An 18,971-nucleotide genomic window follows, 5' to 3' on the forward strand; every position below is an offset into this window, starting at 1 on the left:
ATGATCTGGTTATCTTTTGCAAGGGAAATCTTAACTCGATAAGGCTCACTTATGAAGCTTTTGAGAAGTTTTGCAGTGCCACGGGTTTGTCGGCCAACACTTCAAAATCTCACATTTACTTTGGAGGTGTTAAAGCAGAGACAAAATCCAAGATTTTGGAGTGTGTGAAGATAGAAGAAGGGGGATTTCCCCTCAAGTACCTTGGGGTCAACCTCAGGCCTACTAAATGGAAGGCTGAAGACTGTGGTGTTATCTTAGATAAGCTTAACAAGAACCTCAATTGTTGGGCTAGTAGAAATCTCTCCTTTGCGGGTCGAGCTCAATTAATCCACTCGGTTTTGCTTGGGATAAGAAATTACTGGATGGGAATTTTTATCATTCCCTCTAAGATAACAGCAGCTATTGACAAGAGTTGTCGAGACTTTTTGTGGGGTTCTTCGGGGAATAGAAGTAAATTCCATCGAGCTTCTTGGGAGAAGGTGTGTCTTCCCAAAAACTTTGGTGGAATCGGTTTTCGAGAGGGGAAGAAGTGGAATAAAGCTTTGTTGGCTAAAAATTTGTGGGCTCTCGCTAGTAAACAAGATTGTCTTTGGGTCAAATGGATTAATTCGATTTATCTGAGGAATCAAGACATATGGAGCTACACCATGAAGTATGATGATTGTTGGTACTTCAAGAAGATTTTGAACTTAAGAGACAACTTGGATGAAGCAAGACTTTGTCAAGCTATTAAAGGTGGTAAGTTCAGCGCCAAAAGGTACTATAACTTGTCTATTGAAGTGGCTAAGGTTGACTATGCTAAAGCTAGCTGGGATAAACTCATGGTGCCGAAACATAGATTTATTTTTTGGCAAATCTTGAACTCCCAATTGCTGACCCGAGATTACCTTGGTCGAATTCTCTCTATTCAAAATGTTCAATGTCCTGTTTGTGAAGCTGAAGTTGAGACGCATGAACACCTTTTTTTCAATTGTATTTTCACCAAACAGGTTATAGTTGCTGTCATGGAGTGGTTGGGCTGCTTCTCTTGGCCAAGAACTCACGTGGAGCTGCTGAACTGGTGCAAAAATCTGAACCAGCAGCCTCAAATGAGGGTGCTGAATACAGTCGTTGCAGCGACTTTGTACTCAGTCTGGAAGAATAGAAACTGCTGTATTTTTGATCTTTGTTGTGCCGCCCCTAGAAGAGTTAGTTTGGATGTGCGTAAAATTGTTCAGCTGAGGTTACTGGGTAAGGGTCCGTTTGAGGATTGCAGGAAGAATATGTATTTTTTAAATGTAATTAACAGTTGGTAATTGGGTGGCTGCTGCCTCTTTCTGGTTTCGGCAGCAGCTGGTTCTCTTGTTGGCTTTTTGCCTTTGTGTGTATTGTTTGTCTTTTTGAATAAAGTTTCCCCTTTTTCAAAAAAAAAAAGAATAAATACATTTTTGAAATTAGAAAATAAAATAAAAGAAATTCTAAAAAATTATAATAATTTATGTTGATCCAAAATTAATTAATAAATTAATTTTCATCACAAATATAATTTTCCTATTGAATTAAATTTCTAAGAAAAATATGAAATATTTAAGTATCTTGAATAAAATTAACTTAATCATTAATTTTCTTATTTTATTAAAGATAACTAGAAAAATACTACATGTATACAGAAAAATAACCATCTAGATATTTCACTAACTAATCACTTATTGTCTAATAAAAATATTATATATTTTAATCTATTTATTTTAATAAATCATTATTGAAAAATTTATTTGATTTAAGTTGGTCTAAAAACTAATTAAATTAATTAATTTTTAACTTTAAGCTATTTTTCAAAATTTTAAAATGTCTGCATTTAAATATCAAAATTGTATGAAAATGATTAATCAAATAAAATAAATATTTTAAAAATTATTCTAACTTAAGTTGATCTGAAATAAAAATTTCATACTTAAATATAATTTTCTATCTAATTAATTTCTTAAAAATAACTAATATTTAAGTGTCTAGAATAAAATTAACTTAAATAATTAATTTTCAATTGAATTAAATGTATTAAATAAAAGAAACAAATAATTCACTATCTTGAATAAAATCAACTTAATTATTAATTCTAATTTAATATCTAAAAAAAATATTCTAATTTAAGTTGATCTAAAATTAATTAAAATTAATTTTCAACTTAACTATATTTTTCTAATTAATAAAATATTTTAAAATATAATATAATTACTTGAAATAACTATCTAGAATATATCTCATTAAACTAAATATTTTTCTATAAATTAATTTTAATATAATCTAATGAAAAAAAAAAGTTCATATGTTTTAAAACTAATAATGTTAATAATTCAATTTTAATTAGGTTAAGCTAATATAATTAGCCTAATACAATTATTTAAATAAGGCAAATAGGCATTCACAATTGGGATGGTTTGTGTGAGGGAGGGCTGGGTTCAGTAGATGGTACCCACTACTATGGCCCCCTAACTCTCACACAAGGCCCAAAAGAGATGAATTTAACCATTAATTAAATAATTGTTATTCATTCAATAAACCAAATACTAATTGGGCCTAAATAAAACTATCAAGGAGATATTTTATTTTAGCAACCTAGTCCATTTAATTAATAAAATTTTAATGGGCTTCTTATATGCATTTAAGCCTAAAAGCAAACATATAGGCTCACATAGGTCAAATAATTTTGATGGGCTCTATCATGTTACTTGGTTTATCACAGATGAAAAAAATTAAAAAATTTACCTGTTACAAATTATTTATAAGATCTATTGATAATTGGACTATGATTAAAATTCGATCATTGGATCTGTCAACAAGTTAGTCATAGCAATTTCGATCAAATAAATAATATTTTTGTTTAAAAAAAAATTGTATAAATAAATAAATAAACATGTAAGAGATATCTCGAATGTAGGATAATATATTTCTATTTTAAAAAGAATTTAAAAATACATCTTAATAAGAATTTAAATTTATGCTACTTAAAAATATTTAAAAAATATTTAAAATCTAACTAATCACCTAAACATCTTAAATTCAAATTGAAATTCAAGTTTTCAGCTAATTTTTAAAATTTTCAATTTATTTAAATAATTTAAATTTATTAAATAACTAATAATATAATATAATATAATATTTAAAATTTGAATCTTTCTAATATTATAATTTAATAAAATAAATTTAACCAAAAATAAACAAACTTGAAAATAAGATATTATCGATTTTATTTAATAATTAAATAAACAAAAATATCCTAAGTTTGAATTTTTTTTTTGGTTACCAAAATCCTAAAATTTCTATTAAAATAAAAATTAACAGCTTTTCAAAATGTCATGTTATTTTGACCAAAAATATAAAAATTAAGATAAATATCTAATAAGATAAAATGTCAAAATTAATATTTTTTAATCGTATAATTAAAATTAATAAAATATATTTTAAAAATAATAAATTTTGAAAATCTGATATGGTTAGCGAATATGAAATTCTAACTAGATTATTTTTAAATTTTATTAGTATTTAATATAAAAAAATAAGATCATTTTAAATTTTAATAATAAAATAAGTAATATCTAATTTTACAATTAAAATAAATAAAACAAACAAAAATAATAAGAAAAAAATTCAAAATTAACCATAAGACTAGGTTGTGTAAAATTAAATTTTTAAATTCAAAGGCTATTAATATCTAAAACTAATTTTAATTATTTTTTTTAAAAAAATTAATTTTATTCCGATAATTAGATTTTTATTTAAAAATTTGAATTCCCTACAAAATTCTACCAAAATTTGAATTTTCTTTCACTAAAGAATGATTTGTTTAATCAAAAGATATCACATAAACAAAATTGGGCACAGGGGTATGCATTGCATACCCTTGCGCGCGTATGAGGGAGGTTATGCATGGAAAGGGCGGCATTGTAGCCTAGCTGAGTGAGGCTACTCGGCGTGGCCAAGGGCTTCAAATAACCCTTGTTCGAGAAACCTCGGACAGGGCATGCCTGAAGCTCGGTCTCAACCGAGTGACACCCCGGCTTTTGCGCGAGCACGTGATGCACTTTATTTGGGATATTTTCATTCAAATTCAACAGTATATACTCAGGTCACAATTCTTTTACAAGTTTTCTTTTACTGGAGTAACTGCTTTTTATACTCTTGCGACCCTCTCCCTCTCGAGATAACCAAAGTGTCCCTTCTTCTCGTGGAATAGGGTTATAATCTTCAGTCGCTCAAGTTATTGGGCAGATCGAACTGATCATAGGAATCTTCTCGCCCCTTTATATATCGATGAAGGTGTCCTTGCGATATGAGACTTTCTATCTCATCTTTCAACTCATGACACTCTTCTGTCCAATATCACCATTGTATTCACACCGCTTACTTGGATCCCTCTTGCACCACGCATGTTTCATAGGTCTTGCCTCGCCAAAAATGGCGTCTTGCACGTGTGCGTGGTAGATCTTTTCTCGAGTTTCATTGAGCTCGGTATATTCGGTGTAAATAGTGATATACTTGTTGGGTTTCTTGCTATTAGTCAACCTTTTGGAATCATCTTTTTTCATCGATCCCGAGGCTTCTAAATCAAGTTTTCCAACAGTATCGTGCCCCAGTTCTCTCCTAGGTTTCGAGATTTGATGTACTCTGGATTTATTCTTTAACCCACTCATTTGCAAATGGAATGGATCCTTTTGTCTTGAATCGAGTCGTTGACGGAGGTCAGGCTTTTTCAGGTTGAGATGCTCTCGTAGATCACTCCCGTCATGATTGTGGCTGGACCGTGCCCTTCCTCTCAAGGTTTGACTCACTTTTTTCTCCCTAGAAGGGTTTGTGCGAGTTTCATTCTTATGAGACTGAATAGTGGGTTGGCAATTTTCGTCTGATGTTCCACGTATCCCAGGTTGTACCCCAAGTCTTTCCTCAGTTTCCTCAGGTTGCATCTCCTGAGAGCTCTGAGCATATCCCTGGGTCATCTTCTGCATCTTGACTTGTGAGCCACAAGGTTTGCCTCGTAAATCTCTTTTCTCAAGGTCGTGTTGTTTTTGGGTACAATCTCCCGGCATTACCTTTACGATAGCTATTTCACGCTCCAACTCGGCATTACACTGGTTTGCTTCTTCCAATCGACGCCTAAGATGGCGATTTTCTAATTCCACAATCGGTATGTATCTGGTTGGGTTGTAAGTGCCATCCTCATCAACCTGATTAGGGAGTGACCGATTTTTGCTCTTCCAAGGTCCGTCAAGCCAAGGGCCTCAATTCTGGGTCTTCCTAGGGCTTGCATTCTGTTCAAGAAATGATTCAACAAATCCCTGAGGACTCAATGGTTCTTTTCCGGGATGATGATTGATTCCTTCTTGAGGACTATTACCGATGGTGTCATCAATCACTTTTATGTCAGGAGTATTTTTTCTAAGCTTTTTCATAGAGGCTCTCAATGAAAGCACCAAACTGTTAACACAGATTTTCGTTAACCAAATTCGAGCCTCACGAATATGATTCAACGCAGAAAAACTATAGGAAAATAAAAATATGAACACTGGATTTTTACGTTGTTTTGCAGTTAAAATTCTGCATGGTTCACGAGTCAATCTTATTCAGATTTCTGAATCTATTTTTCTTTTTTTATTGGGCCTCCTCCTTTTTTTGATCTTATCTGCCACTATTTATAATTGCATAGTGGTAGTTAATTACAAAGCTGACCAAAATACTTTTACGGCTATTATCCCTAAAATTGTGGGATTTGATTACAAATCAAGCCAAATAAATGAGGTTTTTACACAACTATGAATATCCCGACTTTATTGGATCGAGATGAGCGCATAATTAAAGATATACGGTAAGCCGTATCTCATATGGATGCCTCGGTGATGAGGGAGCCAAGATCACTTTGATAGGTAGCCTCTGCTTGTCAATATTGCTTCTCGAGACTAATATTATCTTAACCATGATAGTTACACTCTCTGCAGTCGAGAAGATCTTCCTCGCATGCAAAATATCTTTTAGCGAGATAACCACCTCATTGTCTATTATCTTGGCTTGCCATACTATTGTTGGAATTTATTTTACCAGGATCTTAGATCTACTCACAAGTATGTTGTTTAACACCCTAAATATGAACTTTCTAAAACGATAATTAAACACATATAAAGTTAAGAAAACCTTACATTGGTTGCAGCGGAATAATGTCTCCTTCCACTCAGATCTCTAACCCTTGTATCCTTTCTGTCGCAGAGTATTATCAAGATCTAAGCCCGAATGTCCTTCTCTTTGTGTGTGATCCTTCACAGTCTTCCAATCTATGATTGAGGTACCACTTGCTGTGTGTGGGCACTACTCTATCACTAAGGGTCGAAATTATGAAGAGGAAAAGAGAGAGGTAAAGGGTCGGCTATAGAGAGAGAAGTGGAAGGCTCAATTTTTTTTTTTCTTTTGAAAAAGGCAATTTCTGAATTTCTGACAAAAAGCTTATTTTTGACTGAGGCATCACTTTCTATTTATAGGCAACTACTAGGTTTAGGTTAGTAATTATTTGGCATTAAAATAATGAAAATATTAATTGGAAAAAGCTCACCAAGTGGCCGGCCATTAGGAATGGCAAATGGGGCGGGTCTGCGCCGCCCCGCTTCTGACCCGCCCCGCCCCGACAAGCTATTGCCCCGCCCCGCCCTGCCCCGATTACCTTAAACAATTAATTGGGTCTGACCCGACCCGACCCAATTGGGTCGGGTTTGACCCGATTTTTTTTTTTTTTTTTCAAATTTTATATTATAAGTGACTTTATAAGTTAAGAGAAAAATATTTTCTTAAAATTTTATAAGAAATTTTATTGAATCAATTAAAGTATTTAATTATATTTTATAATTATTTTAAAATTTATCAAATTTAACATTAAGAGTTTTTTTTTTAATAAAAATATATATTCTCTTATTTTTTTTTTATATTCCTTAATAAACTTTTTTTACTAACCGAGTAAATTTAAAAATTACTTTTCACCATGTAAATCGATAGAAAAAAAAAAAGAATATGTTGGCTTTATATAGATATTTAGTAATACATTGCATGCAACAAAATTCATTATAGGCTATAGCATATATTTTGTTAATTTATCTTTAATTATTGGGTCAAATCATGATTTTGTTTTTAAATGGTAATATTCAAAAGGTGATATGCTCGACACATTTTAGGTGCAAACTTTTTTTGGTCAGGATTTTTTAGGTACAAATTGACAAATCGTATATACAATGATGTATTAGTTTTTTTATCTGATAATTTTCTAAAGTATATAATACATGTACAACTATCTGCTCCAAATTATTACTGATATTATATTATGTAATATGTATATTTTAATTAATTTAAGTTGTGATGATGTTACCTCAATAGGGCTGGTATTATACATAAGCATACGCTGAAATTGAGGTGGCAAATGGGGCGGGTCAGCCCCGATCCGAAAAAATCTGACCGGGGCGGGGCGGGGCGGGGTGAAAACTCGATTAGATATTCGATTGTACCGGGGCGGGGCTGCCCCATCGGATCGGGGCCCCGACTCGAACCGCGAAAAATCCCCAATTTGCCATTCCTACCGGCCATAGGTGTTAATGGGCCTTACCTGGATTTTGCAGTTTTTACAATTTTTATTTTTATTTTCTCAAAAACGTCAATTTTCTAATTCTAACATTTTAAATGCCAAAACTAATTATTTAATAACTAAAATAGATTATTAAATAATATTGTCATTTAATTTAATTATTAATTAGACATATAGAGTCTCTTAATTAATAAATAAACCTAGAATCTCTTTTCTTTACAATTTCACCCCTGCTTAGTGAAAATTCACAAATTAGACATAGTCTAATTTTAGAATGATAATTGATTAATCACAAATCAATTATTGAGTCTTACAAGCAGTATAGTCTCAACTAGAATGGGTACCATGGATCTATATGCTGAGCTTCCAATAAGTGAACTGAATTTACTAAGTAAATCCCTACTTATTAATTCCTCGTTGAATCCACTCTTAGAACTTAGAATTGCACTCTCAGACTTATATAGAGCATATTATATGTTCCACGATATAGATATGCTATCTCATTTAACTATTGTTATAATCTTATTGTGATCAAAGATCCTCTATATAGATGATTTACATCGAGATGGGATAATTTTACCGCTCTCACCCCTCAACGTATTTTGACCCTTAAAACACTTAGCTACCTGTAAATGATGTTTAGTGATCTAAGAATTAGTCACTTAAACAAGAGCTCATCCATTTACTTCTATTTAGCTAAGCTCGAAGGGAATCATCACTTGACTTCTATACACAAGTAGAAGCTATAGATTCCATATTTATGTTCAGCACTCCCACTCAATCATACTATCATGTTCCCAAAATATACGTATCACCCTGACCCAAAAGTAGGCTTAACTAATAAATCAAAGAACACGAATAGCACTCCTGAGTTGAGCCTAAGCATATCAGGATTTAGATTCTTTTAATCTTAAGATCAACTACTGATATTTACTTGGAAGGATACAATGGTAAGTTTATAATATCTTAACTAAGTTCAGTATCGGTCCAGTCCAATGTATACTCCATACATTCGAAACTAGTATACTTTACCAATGTTCTGGAAAGAACATAACACTTACACCAAGTGTAAGTACACATCATCGCTGATTATCACATCAGTGTAAATCCAAAACACTAATTAAACAGGGACTTAGTCTTTTGATTCATATAATCACAATCACATTCCACTGTGTTGACAATACTGTAATTGTGAATAAATATATGATCTGGACTTAGATTTTGTGTATAAACATAATAAACATATTAAACAATAAGCATGTAAAATTCATGCAAACATAAATCACTTCAAATTTCTTATATTGATAACTAATCAGATTGTAAAGGGTTTTATTTAGGGCACAGAACCCAACAAACTCCCACTTGCACTAACATAAAACATACTGTGCAAATTAATCAATCTGTTGTCTTGATCTTCAGATCAAGTGTAGTATATTTGAATCCAAATTAATCAATCTGTTGTCGGGTATAACAAATATTATTATAAATTTTTAAGAATTTATTTATTGTTTATCCATAAAAATATAAGAAATTATTTAGCAATTTATTTTACAATATTTTAAATAATATATAGATACAGTTTTTACATAATCTTCAAGATGTATGCAAAATATGATCTTTAATATTGCCACATGCAATAATTTCTAATATAAACATTACAAGTAATAACAATATATAATAACATGACTAATATATAGAATACGGACAATCTTTAACAGTAATTGAATTCAATTTGTATCATTTTCCGCATGAAATGATGAACAATAAATACATATCTAATGTATTTAAATATCATTAGTCATGTTCATTAGTAGTTTTATACTTTGATGACTCGATACAATTTTTTTAACATTCTTTTTGGGTATTTAAAACTCACTATAAAATTGCATCAACAATAATTATTTTTAATGATTCTTTAGTTGTATTCACATAAATACTATAATTTTTTTTAACTGAATAACATATTATAATATAATATCAAATATATAAATAAAAAAAGTAAAAGAAAACAAGGGTTCTTGAAATTGTTTCAGTCAGATGAGTATATATATAAATATATATTTAGTGTATCGTGACCTTAGAACAATTCAAGAACTTTAACAAAATATTTACCTTGGGGCTTAGGCAGAGACTCGTGCTGATAATGCATTATAAAATAATATAAAATATATAGGAAGAAAAGAAGAAAAATATGAAGAGAGAAAGAGAAACTGAATGAGAATTTCTCGGTTGTTTATTCCAATGAGGCGAACTCCTATTTATACAAAAATATGACTAAAAGAATAATACACTAAATCAATGTAATAAAAGGAAAATACAATCAAGCATTAATGATGATAATTAATTTAGTGATTTGAACATCCATATATAATATTTCATAACAATATCTACATTTTTTGCTTAATTGGTTATCTTCTTTTTTCTAAGTTAATATTTTATCTTTTTTTTTAAAAAAAAATAAAAATTAAGGTGAGATATTTTATATTTTTATTATTTAAATAATTTCTATAAAATGATCTTATTTGCAATTTAAAAATATAATATTTTTTTAATAAAATAGTCTAGATAATTTTGAAAAACTAACCAGATATTTTGTCAACTTTCAAAAATTTGTTATTTTATTTAAATTAAATTATAAAATTAGATAAATGATATTTATTTATCATTTTATTTTATTAGATATATAATTTTATTTTATTTTTTAAAATAACATATATTTTAAAAAGTTAGTTGATAATTTTCTTAAAGATATTTAGGTTTGTTATAAACATAAATTTTAAATTTATAGGTTTGATTTTTTTAAATTAATTTATTTATTTTTGAAATAAAATATTTAATTGTTTAAGAATTTTGAAATTAAATTAATTAATTAATTAATTAATTTAAATTAAATAAATCCTATAACCAACTATCCAATGTTGTAGCATGTGTTTTTTAGTTGTTGTTTATATAAAAACTTATTTTATAAAACCTGTTGTTGTTTGATCTAAATTGCTATGATTAACTTGTTGACAAATCCAATGATCCTATTTTAATTATAGTCAAATTGTCAATAGGTCAAATAAATAATTAGTAACAGGTAAATTTTGTAATTTTCTTTCAACTGTGTATAAACCTAGTAACATGGTAGGATCTACCCAAATCAGTGCGCACATGTACCTACATATTTGCTTTGTGCCTAGATGCATAAAGGGAGCCCATTTAATCACTACAAGAATTATGGTTAATACCAACGCCACTATTACTAACGCCTAAAAGTCCTCATTAAAAATGAGAGTATCAATAACAACATTTGCCTGTCGTTGGGAAAGCTATTAAGTTTTTTTTTTGAAAAAAAAATAGTTAATAAATAACGACATTTTTTTTTCAATAACGACAATGTCGTTATTGAAAAAATCTTCAATAACGACATTGTCGTTGGGAATGTGTGTGTGGTTTTTGAAAAGGAGCCGTCGATTTGGGCGGCAAATTTTCCCCCAAAAATGTCCCCAACGACATCCCCCAATGACATTGGGGGATGTCGTTGAGGACATTTTTGGTATAAAAAAAATTGCAGAGGAAAACCATTTCATTTCATTCTCATCCAGCCCATTTCAGATCACTCCGCCTCTCCCCCTCCAAAAACCCCATTTCAGATCCTCCCGCCCAGCACCACTCTGTCCCCGACGTCGTCTGACCGCCGAGGCTCCGGTTCTCCTCTGCTTGTAGCGTCGGCCCACCACCGGCGGCGTTTGTGAGGTAATATCTCATTATTTTTTTTTAATAGAATAAATTTTTATATATGTATTTGTGTTTATATATTTTTTTGTTTTAATCTTTGTAGCTATTTAGTTGTATTTATTTTAATTTGTAAAATGTTATATGTGATTGTAGTTAATGTTTTTTTTCTTTTTAATATATATGGGTGAATATTCTGAAATTGGTTTTTTTTGAGATAATATTTGTATTTGTATTTGTTTTTGTTATTGTGTAAATGAAATAATTCCCTTAGATATATATATATATATATAGATGCGACTCGTTTGTTTTTTTATATATATTTTAATAATTTTTTGGTTTATATTGAAAATATGTAATATTTTAATATTTGTGATGTATTTGAAAATTTTTAGATTGTGTAAATTAGGTTTAAAATTTTTGGGTAGTTTAAATATAAATGTTATTTTGGCCAAATTTTATTAAAATTTTGATATAATAAAAAAAATATAGAAGTTATACTTAAAAAAGAAAATTATAAGTTAACAATTATTTATAAAAATTAATGAAATTATTTTAAAATTAAGTAATTTAACTAAATAAAATTTGTATTTTTTTAAAAATAATAATAAATAATTAAAAATTTAATAAATAACTTTTATTAGTTGAAAATCGATAATTAATAATTGAAAAAAATGATGAGTTTAATAATTAATAAATTCTTAGAATAAAAAATATTAATAAATAATTAGATTAATAATAAAAAAATAATCTAATATTTTATTAAATAAAAATAATTTAAATGAAAAATTAATATTTACTTTTAGTTAAAAAAAATTAGAGAATCTTGTATTAAAGTTACATGCAATTTTTTTTAAATATCAAACCTACACTATTTTTTAAATAATATTTTGATATATCAAACTTAAAAATTACGTTTATATATTCTTATATATATTTATATAAGTTAGTTTTATTATCATATGAAAAGTATAAAAAGTGGTAATAAAATATAGTATACTTATTTATGGGGATAATCAAGGTGCTAATGATCCAAGTTACTACTAATTAAAGTTTTTTTTTTTAAGGAAAAAAAATGGATGAATGACTTGTATAAGAACATAAAAGCTATGATATTGTCACATAATTGAAAAGGTTTTAGCATATGTTTAGTAATGAGGTTCACCCCAACATATATAGTTTACATATATCCCAGTGTGGTCTTGAGAAGTGGGACAAGAGTAAAAGGAATAAGCTCAAATATATAGAGATGAGGCCGAGGGTATTCATAAAATATATAAAATATCCTAAAATAATAAATAATTAAATATTTAATAAATAAGTTTTATTAGTTAAAAATACATAATTAATAATTGAATAACTAATGAGTTTAATAATTAATAAATTCTTACAATGAAAATATTAATAAATAATTAGATTAATAAAAAAAATATTAATCAATAATAAAAATAATAAAAAAATTGTTAAAATTTTGGGATAATAAAAAAATTATGTTAATTTAATACTTTATAATAAGTTAATAGTTTCTTATAAAAATGGTAACAAGTTATATTTTAAATGGACAATTATTTAACAAAATTAGTGAAATAAATCCTAAAATTAAGTAATTGAAGTAAAAAGATTTTTTGTACATTTATAAAAAATAATTATAAATAATTAAATAATAATAAATAACTTTAATTAGTTGAATATAAATAATTAATAATTGAATAAGTAATAAATTTTATAATTAATAAATCCTTGTAATAAAAAAATAACAAATAATTATTAGGGCGAGAGGTAGGGCGAGAGGTTGCACTGCATGTGCCTGGACATCATCCAAGTTGGGCAAATGTCCCGGAGCAGTACGAACACCTCATCTTAACCAAACTTCGAGTAAATAATTATTAATTTATCTACACTAATAAATGTGATTATTATCATGTTATTTTAATTTTTTTTTGTCATATGCAACATTATTACCAGTTGGACAGTCATCCAAAGTTAGTAGCTATTTCGATAGCTGAGATTGCCGAGAAGTACAAAACAAGAAAGAATATTAGATTGCAACATTTTAGAGAATATTACAAAAACCCAAAAGACTTTGAAAATGCAGTCAAGAACCCTCCCAATGAACTTAATGAAAACCAATGGCGACTAATATGTGAATTGTTCACAACTCCTGATTTCATTCAACGGTCGAAGCAAAACACTATCAATCAACAGAAGATGAAATTCTCTTCAACACAAGGGTCGGTAATTATGGCTGAGATTCTTCGTCAAAAAGTAAGTTAATATATTAAATTTCTATTTTATAAAGTTTACTTTAAATATAATTTTCTAACAAGTTATATTTACAGCAAGGAAAGGGTTACATTGAGACATGGAAAGATTGTCATACTAAGAAAGACACCAACCCCTTCATCAATGAGGCTGCCAAAAATGAATATGTAAGATATATAAAATAATAACTTTTAAATTTTTTCAAATAATTGTAATTTTGCTTGATTTCTAACTTATTTATATTATAGGAAGAGATGTTGACAACTCGAAATAGTACTCCTGAATCTTCACAAGTTTCAGAACTTGAGATTCTTCGGCAAACTCTTGGAAAGAAGTGTGGCCATCAACGAGGAGTGGGTCGCAAATTGAAAGGCCAATCATCAGGACGACGCTCACAACCTGGAACTGCTGATCAACCGGACTTACAGGAAACAGTTGTTGAGTGACAGAAACAAATACAGACATTGACTCAACAAATGTCACGTGAACATCGGGAACTAATGGATGTTGAGATGAATGATGCAGCTCCAACCCAACCCATACGTCCACAACCGTCTCGCTCTCAAATGGGTTTTAACCCAATGGGTTTTTAGCAGCCGCAGCAGACTCCTTCTTCGTTTCAGCAATTACTACAACAACCTCTGCTACAACAGCCTCTTGTTCCTTTGCCTGGACTGTTAAGTCCTGAGCAATTTCACAGTCAAATGTACCAGTCATACTTGTAGTTTATGTTTCAGTCGCCAAACAATTCGCAAGTATTGTTGAATATGATGACACAGTCGCGTCAGACGTCTCATGTGTCAGAGCCTCGGATGCCACCAATGTCACAGATGCCGCAAAATGTTCAAATGATGTCGACACAAGGGCAGCAATATCAGAACATATCGCAGACGATGCCGACACAACCATGGGAGAAGACATCTCAAATGATGCCGACACATCTTGGACAATAGATCTCTCAGATGATGCCGACACACAAGGGCAGTAGACATCTCAGATGTTGCCGACACTACATGGGCAGCAGACATCTCAGATGATGACAAGTTCGCAAATGCCGCCATATTACCCACAGATGTCGGATGTTCCTGGGTCGAATGTTCCTGGAGATGCTAGTGATGAGGACGATGCTACTACAAACTTCTTTAGAATATTTATTTTAATTTTACGAACTATCGGTTTAATGTTTGTTAATATTTTATGAACACTAATTTATATTTAGGTATGCAGTACTGTAATGTTTATGACTCATTTTTTATTGTAATATTAGTGACTCTAAATATTTACTTTTAGTTAAATCATTTCATATCTTAATTAATTAAATAATTTTTATATAATCAAAAAAAAATTTAAAATTTAAAATAATTATTTAATTTAATAATTTTAATATAATATTATATATTAATAATTAATTATAAATATTTTTAATATAATTATTTATTATTTTTTTTTTTGAAAAGCTCTTCAATAACGACATTGTCGTCATTGATAATAATATCAATGACGAAAATGTCGTTGTTGATGCACTTAGGTTTAAAAATAAATAAATAAAATATTATTCCCAACGAAAGTGTCGTTGTTGATAATTTTTATTCCCAACGACTTAAAAAGTCGTTGTTAATAATCGTTTTTACCGACGAACTATTCCCAACGACTTTTTACCAACGAAATGTCCTCATTGATGAAGAATACTGACGAAAATGGGGGTTTTTACCAACGAAATTTGTCCTCATTAATACTCATTTTTCTTGTAGTGAATTTTGATAATTAAAATGAACTAGGTTGCTAAAATAAAAAAAAATATCAGCTTTGATAGGTTTTTTTAGGGATATTTTCAAAAATATGAGAAAAATGAGCCATCTTATGATAAATATGGCAACAAAAGTAAATGCCACAAAATATGGCATTAACTAAGGAAGCAAACTACAAATATGGTTTTTTTTAAAAAAAAAACCATCTAATAAGTTAAAAACAGACACTAATTTTAAATGAATAAAACTTACTATTTTTAACCATATATAAACCAAATCTGTACACGATTTTCTCTCTCTCTCCTGCGATTCTCTCTCTCTCTACTGTGATTCTCTCTTCTCTCTCTACTGCAATTCGTTTTCAGGCCTGTGATTCACTTCATCCTCTTCTCCGATTCAATTCATCACTTCTCCCTGTCCAAATTTATTCTCTGATTCATACAAAACTGATCTGAAAAACAGCCATGGCCATGGCAAGCAACCTGCAACATTGGCACCTGACAAGCAATGAAGCTCTCACCTTAAACCAGAAAACGCATTCTTAAACTCAGAGCAGAGCATCGATCAACCTGCACACATAAAATTCAATCAACAAAATCAAGCCAACACCGATCGTCCCTCTCAACAACGATCAAAATAAAATACAGGTACACTTATATAAATTCTGCTATGAATATTATAGGCATATATATATACTACAAAAGAAAATTACACCGACTATGTACAATTCCAATTTAAACTTAAAAGAAAAAAAAAAACTAGATTGAAGTAAATTTCATACCAAAACTATATGATCTTGCATTGCTTCATAATGAAATGTCCATACTTAATCTAGATTTAGACTATGAAGTTTCACAAACAAAAAAAAAAAAAGAAAAGAAAAATTAAACATTATGAAAAATTCAGTTTTAGACGTCCACGATCAAAAATGAAAAGATTACTGAAAATTATGAAGATAAAACCGGTTTCTAAAAACATTATATATTTTAACTAAAAGTTCTTAAAATGATATTATCTGCTAAACATAAACAAAATATAAAGTAATGTTGGAAACCGGTTTCTGAAATATATAGTGAAACAAACACATATAATTTTAAAACAAAAAAAAAAAAACAAAAACTGGTTTCTAAATACATTATAAATTTTAACAAACAGTTTTCAAAATGATATTACCTGTTAAAAATAAACAAATATACAGTAATGTTGGAAACCAGTTTCTCAAATATATAGTGAAAAAAAATATATAATTTTAAAACAAATAAAAACAAAACAAAAAAAATAAGGAAACCGGTTTCTTAATACAATGTAATTTTTAACTAACAATTTTCAAATAATGTGTACAGGAATGGACTCAATAATGTGTGTGGTCAAATATGGAGGGCAATGGAAAGAGGATAAAAAGTATGAAGACTACATAATGACTGGACTACTAATACCAACAAACTGTGATCTAAAAAGTTTGTTGGAATTAGTAAAGGCTAAAATCAAATGCAACACAACAATAGAAATGCATTACCAGTTATGCCCAGACTCACCACCAATGAAAATAATTAGTGACAACTCACTGATGTTCTACTTACAACTGAGAAAGACACAAAATGCAGTTAGTGAGTCTCCACTCTGCATCACAACAGTAGACGAGACAAGACTCCAGATCATTGCTCAACAAAAACCAGAAAGTGAATCTGTAAGACAAGATACAGATGTTCAGAAACTGGTTTTACAAATAACCAACCAGCCAACATACGACTGTATGGAATACGATGATGAAACCTCAGAAATAAGCGAGGTACTTGCCTTACCAAACATATTTCAAGTAGCTGATAGTGTTGCTGATTGTATCATTGAGAAAACACAAGAACACAAAAGGAAAAGACAAGAAGAAGAAAGACAAAGAATAACAGATCATAAGGTTTTCAACATTGAAAAAGGACAGATCTACAAGGACAGAAAAGTATTGAAGACTGCAGTGGGTATTTTTGCTATGATCAATAATTTCCAGTTTAAAACCAAAAGATCTGAACCAAGAGAGTATGTGGTGACTTGTGTGGATGACAACTGTAACTGGTTTCTGAGAGCTTCAAAGTTCAAGAGTACCTCAACATTAAAAGTAAGAAAATATGTCCAAGATCACAACTGCTCACTGGATATTGTAATGGGTGACCACAAGCAGGCAAACTGCAACATGATTGCAGAAATGATAAAAAAGAAATTTCTGTCAATCAAAAGAAATCACAGACCAAATGACATCATGATAGACATGATTGATGATTTTGGAGTGTCAATGAGCTACCAAAAAGCATGGAGAGCAAGAGAGAAAGCTTTGGAGATGGCAAGAGGAAGGCAAGTTGAATCTTATCAACAACTACCAAAATACCTGCACATGCTAAAAGTAGAAAATCCTGGAATAATTGCACAATTTGAAACCGATAAGAAGGATCGTTTCAAATATTTGTATCTAGCTTTTGCAAACTCCATAGAAGGTTGGAAACATTGCAGGCCAGTCATTGTAACCGACGGAACATTTTTAAAAACATCATTTGGAGGAACCCTGTTCACAGCCTCTACAATGGATGCAAACAACAACATATTCATTCTAGCATTTGGGATATGAGACTTAGAAAATGACTGCTCTTGGGAATGGTTCTTCACAAAAGTAAGGGAAACATTCGGAGATAGAGAAGGTACGCTATCGAAAAAACTGGTTCCCTTTAATGTAAATTCCGTCTAAAAATTTAACTTCATAGCTACTGATCTTAGACAAAAAGATAACAAAATCTAGAAACTGGTTTCCACAAAAAAAAAATTGATTAGGCTTCCAAAACATACCTACTTATCTTGTAAAAACTGGTTTCTGTGAACAGGTTTGACAATAATATAAGACAGGCATAAGAGTATAGAGAAGGCGGTTAGCAATGTCTACCCAAACCACTTCCACGGAGCATGCATCTTCCACCTGATAAACAACATCAAAACAAACTTTGGAGTGCATGGAGATGATCTGACCATAAACTTTGTAAAGGCAGCAAAGACGTACAAGCTCACCTCATTCGAGAGATACATGGCAGAGATAGATAGAATAGACAAACGAATAAGACCATACCTTGAGAAAATTGGACATGAGGTTTGGACCAGGAGCCACTGCCCTACAAGAAGGTACACAATGATGACTTCAAACATAGCAGAATCAATAAATTCGGCGATCCTAGCTGCAAGATCATTACCTATAACAACAATGATTGAGTGCTTCAGAAGCCTTGTACAAAAATGGGTGTGGAAAAATGGCAATGAAGCACATGGAATATTTACTAAAGTAGCATCAGATGCTGAAAAACTACTGAGAGACAATCTGCTTAAAGCAATGAAATACCAGGTACAATAACTAAATCATAGAAAAAAACAGTTATTAAAAAACCTGTTTCTTGATCATCATCAAAAACTGGTTTCTAACACATATCTTATATTTCAAAAAAAAAAAAAATAATAGGTCATCGCAATCACAACAATCCAATACCAAGTAAAGGTGCAAGAAAAAGGTGATTTCACAATCAACATACTGGAAAGAACATGCAGCTGCAGAAGGTTCCAACTAGATGAGATACCATGCTCACATGCAATAGTTGTATTTGCAAAAAGATGATTAAGAGCTTATG

Source organism: Cannabis sativa, chromosome 5 (genome assembly GCF_029168945.1).
Source record: "Cannabis sativa cultivar Pink pepper isolate KNU-18-1 chromosome 5, ASM2916894v1, whole genome shotgun sequence".
NCBI classification, from domain to species: Eukaryota; Viridiplantae; Streptophyta; class Magnoliopsida; order Rosales; family Cannabaceae; genus Cannabis; species Cannabis sativa.